Below are 15,540 nucleotides of genomic sequence, written 5' to 3' on the forward strand. Positions count from 1 at the left end.
CTGTTCTGTTCTCTTGGGCGTTGCGAGCCAAAAGAGGCCCATGCCCGTCACTGGGGTTGGGGGATAAAAGTTCCTTCTGAAGGAAAAACAGGGGGCTCCATCGGGGTCAGGTGTTCGCCCCCCCCCCCCCCCCCCAGTCCGTCTCCAATTCGTCTCTTCCTTTCTTAAGTGGCTCCGTTTGTGTGAGCTTAACCCAGCTCCTGATTTTGCGACAAGGCTGCATCGATCGCAGGGAAAACCTGTTGGCGTTCCTTGCACTACCTCCAGCTCCGCCGTCGTCGTCTCTGGTTCCACCCTTGCTTCCGGTAGTTCCTGCTCGTTCTCCCTCCGTTCCTCAGTTTTGTATCGTCTTCCCCGATTCCTCAAATCTGCCCTCTCGTGACTCCGTCTATGCGAGCTTAACCCCGCTGCCGTCCTTGCAACAAGGCTGCATCGGTCGCAGGGGTACCCTCCCCTGGTTTCGCTCCCCGGTACCTCCAACTCCACTGTCGTCCCTGATTCCACCCTACCCTCTGGTGGTCTGATCGCCGCGTCCTTCCTAAGGTGGCTCCGGTTATGTGACCCAAGTCCACGCTTCGTTTTTGCAACAAACGTACAGCACTCGCATTGATACCCTAGACCTGGCTCCTCACATTCCGTTTGGCTCACCAATCGAGATGTTCCGGGTTGGTCCCTTTCGTCTGGAACCGAAAAAGATGTTGATTCCACTCCTGTACCCCCTAGTCTGACCGCAGCGTCCTTCCTTAGGTGGCTTCGGTTATGTGACCCCAGTCCGCACTTTGTTTTTGCCACAAAGGTACAGCGGTCGCACTGGTATCCTACAAATGTCGCTTCCCCCTCTGTTCGGCTCATTTGATCTTCTCTGTCTGGCACCGACTGAGATGTACCTTGTTGGTCCCCTTCGTTTAGCAGTTCCGGTGTGGGAGCTTCAATCACTTCTGTTTCCCTTTGTGGTTGAGGTTCACATGCATTTTCATGCCTGGCGATTGAGCCTGCTTTTCGTGACGTCTTTCCACAGCCTTTCCGACACTGGTAAAAGCACTCTCCGTTCTCATCTCGATGTGGAATCCTTTTTGAACATGTAGTTCTCGGTTCTCTCGGTAATGGTGCTTCCACTCTTTGATGAAACCTCATGTGCGAGGAAAGACCGGCTTTTGTCGCGTACCCTTCCTGACATACGTCACAGAAAAACTGAGCAGGGTTTGTTAACTCTCTCTCCCGGCGCAGTCTTTCATTTCTTTTCCTGCGATACTCGGCTTTTGTAGCCGCTTCATCCCCTAGACACGTTCGTTCGTGTATACCTCTTGCCTGTGGGGTTTTGATCATTTTCTTACAACCTTTCTGGCATTCGTATCCTCCGAGGTGTTCCCTTTGTTGCTGATGTTTTAGCTGGTTGTGGACCATCAGCGCTCTTCTCGTCGCAAAACCAGATTGCTGGCAGAGTCCACAGAAGTGCATTTGTTGAGTAGCCCCATCGCGGTTCCCGACAACTTCCGGTGGTCTTGTCTCTGCCCCTTCCAGGATTTGCTCCTGATTACGCCTTTCTTCATTCGACTTGCTGTCATCTTCCAGGCACCCCTTTTCATATCGGTCTCTTATCTTCCTCCTCCACTCTGTCCTGTCACCGGCTATCATCTCAAGATACTCCGGGTCCACTTCCATTTCTGGGAGTTTCCTTTTCCAGAATCGTTGTAGTGTCGGTTTGGCCCCTATTTTCCCGAGTTTCAACGTCTTGTTGTCTAGCCATCCCTTCACTGTCTGTTTAACGAGGTTTGAGTCCGCCATCCTCATCACATGTCCGCACCACTCCATACATTGTTTCTCGATTTCTCGTTTAACTCTTGCCACCCCCAGGCTCTTTCTTATATCGAACATGTTCTTTCTCTCATCTGCCATTCTCCGCAGGTTTTGACCGACGATGTATCTGTAGCATCGATCCATGACTGATTGGATCCTTGAATACTCGTACTCCCGCCATGGTCTGGACTTACAGGCGTACAGCATCGTGGTCATGACCGTAGCTCGGACGATTTGGGCTTGTTTCCTGTGCGAAATTCGCGACTTGGCCAGCTTATTCCTCATTTTGGCCCAAGCTCCGTACCCTCTTTTTATCCTTTGTTTCATGTCTTCGTCGAGATCGAGCCATGTCCCCAGGAACCGCACGTTATTTGGTCGCCCTAGCTTGATCCATTCCCGCTTATCCTCATTCTCTTTTTGCTGGAAATCAGTTAATGCTCTTGTCACTGTCTCCATCCCGCCGCCAACCTGCAGCTCTTTCCTCGATCCAATCATCGTTGTAAGCGCTTGCTTTAAAATGTTTAATGATAACAATATGAAATTAATCAACAGTTTTAGTTTGAAAATTAATGAAGAATCATTAAAATAAAAAAACCTGGATAGGATTCGAAACCACGCGTCCAGTTTCTCGCACTACACCCAAACTGCCTTATTGGTATGCATAATAATTCAGAATAAAGAAGAAGTGAACCAAAAAGTTTTTAAACTTTCTTTTTCACTCACTATTTTTTCACCAACTTCGACATCTATATATACTTGATATGAGTTTCTCTGATCACATTGGGCCACCCTACTATCCATACTATTCTCACAATAGCTGTGTATAATTCCATAAAATCAATGGATCTGAATTGTCTGAAGGGTAGTAATGTTGATTCCAATAGCTACATGTACTTGAAAATCAAAATAACGGTTTCAATAAATGAATTTCTCAAGCATCGAACCTGATAGCTCACTGTTCGAAGATAAATGCTTTGCGGAAGATACACAAAAAGTTAGAAATTTTCGTGCATCGATAATTTATCGAATTTCGCTCGACCACGTTCATACAAGTTGATTGTGTTAATAAATGCATGGTGGATCTCACAGTTGTCATACACAGTTTTTGAACTGGAAAATCATTACGAGGCCAAACTGTGCATTTTGGGAATTGTGGGCGGTTTCCGCAACAAAGACGCTCCCATACTGTTCTTCTTCTTTTGTGCTTTCATTTATTTTTTGATCGTTCCGACAAAGTTTGATCATGCTTGGAAGACTTGTCGCTGGAATCCAGGAACATACAGACACAAAATTGTGCGCCTATCCAGTGTACAGCTTGGCCTCGTAAAGATGCTTTTTGAGCAAAGTTTTGGCAGAATTTCATTTAAAGAACGTAGCTTAATATTTATCAGCTCAGCTTTTGTTGTTTGAGAAAATTGTTTGCTGCTCGAAGTTGTAATGTTTATGAAGTTATTGGTGCATAAGAAGATGAATTCGCGTCGGACGGTTATTGATCAAGCAGACTGATCTCTTTGTTTTAAAAAACAAATTAATAATTTTTAATTTAAGTGAAAAATAGAAACGTTGAATATGGCGCGCACCAAAAAAAAGTTTTTAAAATTTTTTCGGTGAAATGAAAATAATTTGAAACGCAGTACTGAATTAAGTTTTTCCTGGGTGCGTAAAGCCTAAGCTTAGACACAATGTCACAATCCAAAATTCTGATTAACTTGCTGAGTCTGTTTTTTTTTCATCATTAACTCTGGAACCTGATCTAAACTACATTTTTTAATTTATAAATTAGATATTTTACCACTGTAAAATATTTAATATTAACCAATAACAATACATCAAACTAACAACCCACTTATTTGTAAGTGCTGAAATTACTTGTAATTTCAGCACCAGAGAGATTTGAATTTAACTTAGAAACTAGTTGCCTCTCCCGAGTACTTCAGCAGCCGCAATAATACCAGTATACTCTAGATCTATTGAGCCTAGCAGAGACTAGTTAAACACCCTGAGACTAGTAGTTATAAGAGCAAGATCAGGATCGACATTAGACTAAGAAGTTGCACGAATCTATCCGGCCGAAAATAAGATAGCGTGACGAGCAGACGGTGTACCCTATCCGAAATTACTCTATGAGTTATAGACCAACAGGACTTAACTCATCTGGTGCGACCATAAGTCTCGAAAAAGACCTTAAAAACAAATTAGCTTAGAACTAACCAAAAATAGATTAGCAATAGACAAAAACATTTTCAAAATGTTATACGACAATAATTTAATTGAATGGTCTCTACGACTCAATAGATCAGAGCCGCTCTTCCGTACAATACGAGAACAACCAGGTATTGGAAACAGACCTCGGACAAGAGACGACATACGACTACGAAGAAACTTACCATTTAGTTTCATGATCGTACGGCAAACGCCAACACAATATTTTATATTTAGAATTTTAATGGCAATGAATTTAGATTTTTATTTGCAAACATAAAATCCTTGAAGAAAATTCTTCAATGCATCTACCAGGAGCTAAATAAATTACTATTGTTCAATAACGATTGATAAAAACATCTCTAATTGTTTCTTCCTCTGCAGTACTATATAAAATATATTTGAAAAAACAATTTATTTAAAATAAAAATAAAAATTAGAACCATAAGTCTCGAATTAGACCTTGAAAAACAAATTAGCTTAGAACTAACTAGATTAGAATTAGACAAAACATTTTCAAAATGTTACACGACAATAACTTAATTGAAATGTCTTTACTACTCAATAGATCAGAGCCGCTATTCCGCACAATACGAGAACTACCCGGTATTGGAAAAAGACCTCGGACAAGAGACGACATACGACTACATAGAAACTTACCATTCAGTTTCATATTCGTACGGCAAAAGCCAACACACACTTTTATATTTAGAATCTTACTAGCAATGAATTTAGATTTTCATCTGCAAACATAAAATCCTTGAAGGAAATCTTCAATGATTATTTCAGGCACTAGATAAAATTACTATTCTACAATAACGATTGATAAAAAGATCTCAAATTGTTCCCCCAATTCTGCAGTATTTTATAAAAAAATTTTAAAAAATATTTATTGAAAACAAAACAAAAATTAGAAGCATGACAATAAATTGTTAGTAAACATAAATCATCTTGTTGTTCCATCTTCATCACCTAAACATAACATCAATCATAAATCGACTAACATCATCAAAACTAAAATTCACAAATTGTTATTTTGAATCTTAAATTTTATATTCTTTAAACTTAAATTTTTTAATCTTAAACCAGATCATCAAGGCTTCCCTTGGATCTAAATTAATTTTCTATCCTTAATTTTAATTCTGATCATCAAGGCTTATCCTTGGATCAATTTTGTTCTCCCCCACCCACTTATCAAGTGTCTAACGACCTCAAACGTCGATTCACTATCCAACCTTTTCAAAAGACCCAGGACTAAGAGAGATTTTTCAAATACTAACCTTCAAATTAGGCTAAACAGTGAAGAACTTCGGTTATTCATCCTTCACTTGACCCCTCCTCTTATACGACCCAGGATAATTCTTAGACTTAGTAAGTTTAAAATAGTACCTAACGAACTACTTGTGTTCTAATTATACCTGAATCTTGTGGATCGATTTACTATTCTCCAACCCTTGTGAACACAATCACTACCCCTAAGTAAGATTAAGTAAGTTAACACCTTAACTTATTCTAGCCACAAGAAAGTAAAAATCAGTCTTCGGAATCGATATAATTTTCTCTCCAACACTGAATAAAAAGACCCAGGCTAAGCTAACCAAAAAATCGTAAGGACTAACAGTCTAGGAAATTAAAATCACTAACAAACAACTTCGCATCCATCATCCTAAACCTTATGTCATTAAAAAACCTAGGAAATAAACAAACAATCGTCATTCACAATTGTGAAATCGAAAATCAAAAACACGATCTTGTTATAACCCCGCATACACAAACAGTTGAATACATTCACACAAAACGGCAAACACTAAAAAGAACAATTCTAACTAAGCAAAGACAATTAACACGAAAAACATTTTCAAAATACCGAAATGCATTCTCCGAATCAGAAGTTAGTAGACTCGATGCACTATACAAAGTAGAAGACTCAATAAATCAAACGTATCCAATCCAGGACCCAGTATATTTTTCCGATTCAGAAACAAATACAATTTCATCGAAAAAAGGAAAAAACAGAATAAAAAAGAAGTACAAACACAAACCAGTACATTTATACAATTGGAATCAACCAATTAGACACATTAATAATTATATATTAACAGTTATCAAACGAAAAGATGAGCAACACTCAAAGTGACGAAACCCCGATGAAGAATATGTTTTCCCCTTCATTATAAATTCACTAAATGATAGAGGACAAACAAAACTTTGCAAAACTTTACTCATAAATTTATTTGAACCAGGAATCAGTCCATGTAAAACAGAATTCCCAGATGTAAAAATCAAAAGACAAACAGTAGAACATTATCTCAAAGATATAACTAAAATAACACAACAATACGGTATCTACACGATAGAAATCAGTACACCAAGAACAAGATACAATAAATATGTTATTCAAACAAACGACCTTGCTTTAGAATTTTCAAACGTATTCACAGAATACATCAAAAGTATACAATATCATAACTCACAAAGAGCAAATTCAATATTCACAAATGAAATTTTTGCTATAATATATACATATTTATCTATATTAGAAACAACAGAAGCTCAAAGTACATCACCAATCCAGACATCAAAACATACAAAAGTCAGAAATGAAATCACCGCATTTTCTACATTTTTAAACGCAATTCGTGAAAATTTTTACAATAAGGATGTTTCACAAAATATCATACATGGTTTACAAAAAATACTAGCATGGTTTACAATTGATTATTTTACACACAACATAGACTTAATTGAACAAGCAAGAAAAAACGTTCGACCCCAAAGTAACAATGACGACACTGTCATTGCAGAACAATCAGATTAATTTTGGGATCCTGATTGTCTCACCCATTATTTATAAACATCCCAGTCGACATCTCAAGTCAAGCATAGATACAATATCTCTTCACCCAGATTATATAAAAAAAATACCATAAACAATTGATGCAACACCTTTAAATTATAATACATTTTTACCCGACACACAAAATAATAGTTTAAATTCAACAGTTATACATCATGAAAATCTCAATGGAACTAGAAATCTTACACAACAAGATATTCAAACACCATCACACTTCATTAATGAAGAAATAGTCCACACAACAGTAACAACTACGCAACAAAGTATCTCACCGATACATCCGAGTCTTACAACACCAAAAAATAACAATGCAACATTACCACAAGTAACATTGCAATCAACCGTAAAACCCTCGGTTGCTCCTAAATATTCACATATGGATTATCGAACATTTAGACCAATGACAAAACCATCAAAACCACGAAAGACATTCACAAGAAGTAATTTTGCAGAACACAATTATTACTACGCACATTCGTCAAAAGCAAAATACCTACACGAAAAAATATTAATCATGTATGTTCTCACTATTGGGACAACCCAATGACAACAACCAACTCATTAAATTTTCAAACTAATTCACATCCTCTACAGGATCATAGTGAAAATTACCCATTTTTTCAACAAAATAAAAATAAAAAGCAAACACCTCATTATACGAATTATCTATCATGTGATGATGATGATTTTTTACAACCAGATATTTTCGCACCATATACAAAGGAATATCGCACACAAAGATCGCGACAACCTCAATCAACTCAATATAAAAGAATTTTTCCTCAAAACCCAACAGATATTCAAAATCAACAACCAATACATATGCCAAACTCAATTAATACACAATCTTTTCAACCAATGCAACCACAAAACCCAATGACTATGCACTCTTATCAACCAAATCAAATGCAGAATCAGATACCATTACCATATTATCAACAACAACATGAAATTACAAAAAATCAATTGACAAATTTTTCGCAAATACCAAATGCCGCAGAATCACTACAAATGACGATGAATCCATATCTCATGGGAGGATCGTCAATAACATCTAACAAACCATTGATGGTATTCACAGGAACAGACCCTGAATACTCAGTAGAAGTTTACCTAAACGCAGTCACAGCAAATTTAATTTTGAATATAGGACCTGAACCAATAAATACACCACTCCATCAAAATTGGATACAGAGACGCATAGCGTTAATACAAACAACATTAGATGGCGCAGCACAAAAATGTTTTTCAGTACTACCTATAGAAATAAAATCAGATTGGAAAAGATTCACACAAGAATTTTCAAAAATGTTTGATTCTGAAAGAAACAAACAACATCAAAGAGTTTTATGCAATGAAATTTGCAGATAACCAAACGAAACAATAAAACAATTAGCAGTGAGAATTGAAACACTAGTTCGAAAAGCATATTCACTTAATACAAATGATTATAAGAATACAAAAATGACAGAAATCTTAATGATGACCTTAACACCACAATTAAGGAAAATTGCTATAAAGAGAAGAGCATCTCATCCTTCCTCTTTTCGTGAACCAGATCTAGATTTCAGAAAACTAGTCAATAAAGTAGAACAAGCAGAAATCGCAATGAAACTCGAAGAAACCGAGAATTTAAAATTACAGTATGTTAATCGTATTGAAACAAAGACTACACACATTAACAACATACAAGAATCAGATATAGACCTAACTGAAAAAATCACTGAAATTTTAAACATCTATGGAAAGAACCCAAATTACAAAGGCAAACCATCTTTCAAAAAATGGTGTAATTATTGCCGACGATACGAACACAGTATTTCTGAATGTAGACAAAAACAGCAAGGCAATCAAAATAAACGCCCAAAGCAAAAAGAGCCAAATAAGTCTTTTTATCAATACATGAAAAAATATCAAAATCTACCAAACAAAAATATATACAGCAATAATAGCTCTGGAAAACCACTTCCAAACAACCAAATTTATTCTAGAAATCAATCACCATATAACTCTAGTTATAGAGGAAGATCACCCGAACAAAGAAATTCACGAAACTTCTCACAAAATAGAAATAGTCGATCGAATAGTCGAAACAACTATCCACGATCAAATTCAAATACAACACAATTTGCTTTTGCATTCGGTTCCCATTCAAACTCAAGAAATATACACTATTCCAACAACCGATCAGGACTCTCATCGTACAATATAAATAGAAACTATTCAAACAATAGAAATAGAAGTTACTCATACAATCGAAATAATAATTATCCAAACAACAGATCACGGAATAACTCATATAAGAGTTCAAATTATCAAATATCAAATGATAATTACCAAAACAGATCAAGAAATAACTTACAAAATTGAAACTCAAGTTACAACAATAGATATAGAAATTATTCCCAATCACCTCATAGGAATAATAATCGTTACCCTGATTCTCATCATCGATATAGAAGTAACACACCAAAACATCAAAGACAAATGAACCAAGTACAAACAAATGCAGAAATAACTTCAGACCCCCCAGGTATCGATAACACAGAAAATACTGAATTACAATGAAACCACATTAATTGTGAATCAACAGACAGTGAAAGTGATACAGATAATAATATTTCAGTGAATATGATATCTGTCAAAAACGATTAAGAATCTATCACATATGAACAACCCTTTAGTTCACACATATAAGAAAATCAATTAGAACTTCTAAATAGTTATTACATGGGACCAATTAGTAATAATACACAAACCACTCAAGAAGTAAACAAAATTACCACGGAAATTTCACCTGGCAAAGACAAAGTACAAAGTTCAACCACAAATCACATATACCAAAATATACAAAAAAAAACAACCAAGAGAAAAAACTTGGACAATTCCATTTCTCTTGGAAAGCCCGAAAAAGAAAGTATTTCAACCACCAGATCTTGAAATTGATTTTTTAATCGACTCAGGAGCAGAATCAAATATCATTAAGATCCCTACATGGAATGAAATCAGATTGCTACATCCAAATTTAAAACCCCTAGAAACATCTAGTAAATTAGCAACAGCACAGGGATCAACATTAATAAATTATGGAAAAAGCCAATTATTCCTTGTTCCCACAAGAACAATGGAACAAAACAAAATTTTGAATAAACCATTCAAACAGCATTTCACATCACCGATATTAAACATAATATCATTGGCATACCATTTATCACTAAATATATACCGACAATAAATATATTAAAAAGTAAACTACACATAAAGGATAAATATACAAAAATTAAAAACACAGCTTTAACATTTTTTCTGAGATTAACCAAACAACCACCATTTTTCTATAAATTTTACCCTATTTATAATCAGTAACGAAAACACCTGAAACCAATATCAGGATCTATCTATAATTTCTCCATAAAACAAGTTCATCAATACGACAAAGGTCAAAATAGACAACAACTCTTTATGTCAGATTTCGAATTTAGACCTATTCACAAATTTTTCAAAATCACAATTTCATCAATAAAATATGAAAGAAAAACTAATTCTGATATTATTTCACTACACGTGTAAAATAATACGCCAAATAAAATAACACTACCCCTAGGATTATTAGGATACTGTGAAACAAATGCTACAACTTCACCTGTAAAAACAATAGCATACAGAGTCAATAATATATTACAATTACTAGATATTTGTCAATCCACAATTCTTGATGAAGAATTATCTACAAATAATATTAAAAGCAACTAAAAAAGAAATACAGATTGTTTCACAAAAACTCCATATTTCAAACCCACATGTAATATAACAAATTATACAGAAGAACAACAGAAGTTTTTAACTATGTTTAATTTTCAACACTCACAAATAACACAAAATGAATTTGATAAATTAGCCAAGCAATTAATAAAATATTCATCAACCTACGCAACATCAAAATTTGACGTTGGAAAAGTTAGTTCATCCCTACACCTTCCATTGAAACCAGACGCAGTTTTCAAAAAGCAATGAGCAAGCAAAGTACCAATTCACTTACATGACAAAGTCAACAGATTACTCGATATTTTAGAACAATACAAGATTATCTCACCGGTAAACAAAGAAGAACAACCAAAAGGTAACATATTTATCAACCTTGTTATCATTCTAGCAGAAGTTGAATCACTAAAAATAGTTCTAGACGCTAGATATCTCAATTCACTAATTGATGAATCAAAATGCAATTGGCCTATTGAACCAATACAAGTAATTTTAACGAAAATTAATGGAAAATACTTCACAACTGCAGATATGAACAGTGCTTATAACCAAATGCCATTAGACAAACAGTCACGACGTTTGACGCAATTCGTTATTGGAAACCAACAATACGAATTTAATCGATTATTCTATGGAATATCCATAGGACAAGCAGCTTTTTCAGCTTTCATGAGTAAAATTTTTAGACCACTCATACTAAAGAAAAACGCAATCACATATTTAGACGATGTCTTTATGCAATCACTAATGAAAGAGGAAATGTTTACAGTTTTAGAACAATATCATAAAATCCTTCAGAACAAAAATCTGAAAGCAGCCTCAGACAAATCACATTTCATCTTAACACGAGTAAAAATTTTAGGACATAATATAGAACGAAACACTATTACTCCATTAAAATCACGCGTTGGCGCAATTCAAAAACTTCAACCACCAACAAATAAAAAGAAAATTCAAGAATTCCTCGGAATGTTAAATTTCTTAAGTAAATACGTTTATAAAAAGCAATTAAACTTAAGACCCCTCTACAACATCCTTAGACAACAGAATAATTTTGAATGGACCACTGAACATCAAACACAATTTGAAGAAGTTAAAAAACTCTTAACAGAACAAATATCAAACACAATTCCAGATCCAAATCAACCATTTTACGCAATGTGCGTTGCTTCAAATTTTGGCATCGGCGCAGCACTACTACAATCACATAGTGGAACAAATAAAATGAACCTAATATCAGCAAATTCACGACTTTTTACACAAGCCAAATTACGATTCTCCACTCTAATGAGAGAGTGTACAGCTATAATTTACAGAATACAAATTTCTGATACTTGGATCAAAACATCCAACAGTTTTATTCACAGATCATAAACCAATTATATTTCTTTTTACACAAAAGTCAAATCTAAATCATAGAGCTTATAGATTTCAATTAATTCTAATGAAATTCCCAAATTTACACATAGTTTGGACAGCAGGAAAAAACCTTGCATTACCAGACAGATTAAGTAGAAATACACCACCAGAACTACTTACACAAAAAACTACAGTCGAAATACCAAAAAATATTAAATTTTATCTCGCAAAAGACGAAACATCACCCCGATTAGAATGTAAATACGCAGTAAAAACTGATATTGATCAATCACAAATAAATAACTTACAACATTTCCCACTCTATCTAGATTGCCAAAATAATCACTATGAAGTTGATTTATTAGGCACATCAACGTTTAAACCAATTCCACACTCACAACGAAAAAAAAATAACACTCAGCAAAAGAAAGTCAAACAACAATCGCAGAAAAAAAACCTTTTTCTACTAATTGAAAAAGAAAATTTAACCGATAAAAAAAATTTATCAGGACCACAGACAAAAGACTCAAAATATACGATAAACCAAGTTTTTAACCTTCATGACTCACTTGACACAATTCCCCTATCAAAAGTAGAAATTGATATATTTTTCTCCCACCAACAGAGAAAATCACTTTTGAACTTTTAAAACGATATCAAAATTTAGACCCAGTAATTCGACAACTCAAATCATGGCACAAATATAAAACAAAACCAGCAAAAGCCGATACCACAATTTTAGGGAAAAAAAAACACTTCTACGATATTTTCGAAAATTTAATAACACAACGATAAACGAAAATACAGATCTTTTAGAATATCAATTAGATGATTCTAAAGTTCTCTGTCTCCCTTTAAGTATGATACTAATAGCATTCAATATTTCCCATACACAAAATACAAAAGGACACTCCGGATCAGAAAAAAAACATATTCAAATTTTACTCAAAATTTTTATTTTCCAAACGCCCCAATTTGGATAAAAGTATTATGCAATGATTGTATAATATGTCAATTGAACAAGTCTTATCCAAATCAAAAACAAATAGCACAAAAACAAGATTTTAAAGGACAAATGTATACTTCAACCACAGAATATCATTCGACACAAAAGGACCAATTTCCCCATCCTCAGAAGGAAACTCCTACATTATGTTGATGCATTTACGCACTATGTAGCACTCAACCCAATACCACGTTGTAACGCTTATTACGCTTACACAACACTCAACGAACACTGGGTAGCTAAATTTGGACTACCAGAAATTTTAGTAACAGACAACGGTACAGAATTCATTAACAATGAAATCATCACAATATGTCACCTATACAATATCAAACATAAACCACGTACATCTCATGCACCTTGGAGAAATGGATTAGTCGATGGTATGAACCGTTCATTACAAGAATACCTTAGATGTATCATAAATGGAAATGATACAAGATACACAGAATGGTCAAAAGATGTAAAATTATTCCCGTTATCATACAATTCACAAATAACGACAACTTTAAAATGGCACCATATGAAATGGTTTTTAACCAAAAACCAAGAAAACCAATTATGTTCACCGCAAACTCTCATAAAAATGCACAAAGTCATTGTCAACCGAATAAAGACTCAATTTGTTATAACCTACCTTTACACACACATGATGAAGATCATTTTCATCACCCACAAATTCTTAAATTAGCCTCCGGTACACACACCGAATGGATTTTAAATAGAGATAAAAAACACAATGAAATTTACCAAAAAGTAACAAAAAATTTGTTACAAAGGCAAAACATTAATGAACAAATAAATTCACGCTTTACACCAGCCTCCGATTTGAAAATTGGAACATTTGTTTTAACACCTAATTTTAACACTCAAAACGGAATTTCTAAAAAATTACAACCCCTTCGTAAGGGACCATACCAAATAATTGCCAAACCCACTGACGTAACATATAAAATCACCGACTCAGACCAAAAAGAAATTGTTCAACATCGAAACAATTTATTACCTTATTACCCAAAAGAATACGCACTACGCGAACTAACGCACTAAAAATTGGAACATTTGTTTTGATACCAAATTTCCAAACACGAAAAGGAATATTTAAAAAATTACAATCAATTCGAAAAGGACCCTACCAAATAATTGCTAAACCCACTGAAGTAACATATAAACTCATAGACACCACAAAAAAGGAAGTTGTTCAACATAGAAACAATTTACTACCTAATTATCCGAAAGAATACGTCTTATGCGAATTAACCCAATTATATTCTTTCACGAATTTAAAAATTATTCAAAATAACACACAAAAAGAACCAAAAAAAAAAACGGAACTGATGATAATCAACATACACAAATTCAAAAACAAGACAAAAATCACAAAAACGCGAAAACACTAAACTCAGATAAATTAGGAAAAGAAAGAAAATATAGAAAAATGATAGAAAAAATCTTGCCACAAGAACAAAAAGAAAAATCTACACATAGAGAATCATCACGACTTAGAAATCAACCACGGAAAAATTATAAAACATTCATCCCACAATCTAAAATATTAAAGAAATTTGAATTTCAAAAATAAACCTTTTTCTTCTTCACAGAATTCATACCTCATACACATCTCAAACAATTTGAACTTCCATATTTTCCAAATAACATGCTGAAACACTCGCAGTAATTCTAGTTCAAATTCAACCAATAAGAGTCACTCAAATCAGTCGCCTTCCATATCTCTAACACCAACCTATTAGCCGACAGACATTAATCTCCAATCATATCTGTAACTATAACTTCACAACCTCCAGGTCAAAAATAAGCAACTTGCTAAAATTTGACAACTAAAATAAATACCACAATAATATTACAACCCTCCCCTATCTAATAATCCAAAGATCAACAATACTTTCCCAACTTCGCCCTCAAAAACCCTCCAACCAAAAATGGCAAATTAGCCTAAGGTAAAAAAGAATCATGATCATTTGGCCTAAAGTACAAATATTTCAAAAATACCCCAAATTACCCACCAAATAAAAATAAAGCAAAGAAGACTTCCCGAGCACCATGAAATAAGCCCTCAACAATTTTTCCAAGTAACTCAACCAACTTGTCAAAAAACCAACTTGTCAAAAAACCAAAAATCCGACCAAACTTGAATTTAGCCCCAGAAATTCAAAAACTATTCGACGAACGAATTATTTTCTTAAATGCTTTTCTTCTCCACAGTTGCCACTAAAAAAAATTTAATCTCAAACTTTTTCATAAAACTTTTTCTAATATCTAAACTTTTGATAATATTTTTCATTGACACTTTTGAAGTTTTTATAATAATCTTAAAATTTTTTTGCAATCTTTTTTTAATTTTCTTCACCCTATTCGCATCGCAATATATTCCCATCTTTCCCTACTCATTGACCACATCTACAGGTACGATAATTTAAAATCTATTTAAATGATACGAACAATTTTTAGTAGAACAGATATTCTTTTAGTATTCATAATTTTCCTCACATTTTTATCATCCCTAATCATGACAATATGCAAATTGGTAAAAAAGGCA

This window comes from Symsagittifera roscoffensis, chromosome 8 (genome assembly GCF_963678635.1).
Source record: "Symsagittifera roscoffensis chromosome 8, txSymRosc1.1, whole genome shotgun sequence".
In the NCBI taxonomy this organism is placed as follows: domain Eukaryota; kingdom Metazoa; phylum Xenacoelomorpha; order Acoela; family Convolutidae; genus Symsagittifera; species Symsagittifera roscoffensis.